Raw genomic sequence first — 1,293 nt, forward strand, 5'->3', positions numbered from 1 at the left:
AACAAAACACTCAAATTAAACAAAAACTGTTAATTATATGAAATATTTTATATTAAATTTTATATTATTTATATTTTAAAAATTATATTAAATATATTTACATATTCTATAACTTCAATCGATAACCATTGCTATAAATTACAAGGAGCTTTGCAAGCATTGAACGCAGATACACAACACAATGCAACTAAAACAATATAAAATACAACACAATACTAAAACAAAGCTAAATAAATGAATGAATGATAAAAATAAAAACGAAACACCACACAAACAAAAGGTATGAAGAAATGACAAAAAAAGCAAGATTAAAGGCATGAATTGAAAGACAAAAAACATAAAACACACACACAAAATCTCTAAAAAAAACACTTAAAACAAAACAAGGCTTAAACAAAAACAAATCACAATGAGAACAAAACATCACACAAAATTAAAATATATTTTTTTTAACAAAAAACTAAATCAAAAAGACCAAAAGCTTAAATTGAAAGACAAAAAAATGCATGAAACACAAAGAAAAACACAGAAATGCACAAACAAAACACTCAAATTAAACAAAAACAGCATAAAAACACAAAACAGAACAAACTGAAAACACAAATAAAGGTACACAACGAAAGAAAGCACAACCAAACACAAAACAAACGCCACAACTAAACAAAATAACGCAAAAGACAGAAACAAAGCGACAAAACCAACGCAATGCAGTCTTATAGATCAATTACAGTCAATACATCAATTACAGACAAGAACATTTGCGGCAGGTTCTGATTTAGTTTAATCGATTAAAAAAACAAAGCTCATGAATATTAATTGAGTGGATGATGTCCAGTCAGGTTACCTCATTAATATTCACGAGGTAAAACCTTCACCTTAGTCCTGTTTATGAATTGATGATCTGTGCAGATGTGCTCGACTTGCATGGCCTTGTAGGCTGTCCATGGTGTTTTGACATTGAGATCCAGTTTAAAGGCAGTTTTATGGCTTAGATTGGCATTTAATATTGATCCATAATAATAAAAAATTGATATAAATCTAGGGATTAAGCCTGCAAGAACTTTTAACTTTATATATATATAAATATATATATAGTTTAATAATTTTTTATGCTGTACCAATTTCATGCATGGTGAAAAGTTCCTTGAGTTCCTTGAATGAGAGTATAGTTCCTGCACATATGGACCTAGAAAATAACACCTGTTCATTTTCTGTAAAGCTGCGGTCACACTGGGCTTTTCCTCCCATAGACTTCCATTTAAACACACGCGAATGCGTCAGACCGGAAACGCA

Source organism: Danio rerio, chromosome 22, assembly GCF_052040795.2.
Source record: "Danio rerio strain M-AB ecotype USA chromosome 22, GRCz13ab, whole genome shotgun sequence".
NCBI lineage: Eukaryota > Metazoa > Chordata > Actinopteri > Cypriniformes > Danionidae > Danio > Danio rerio.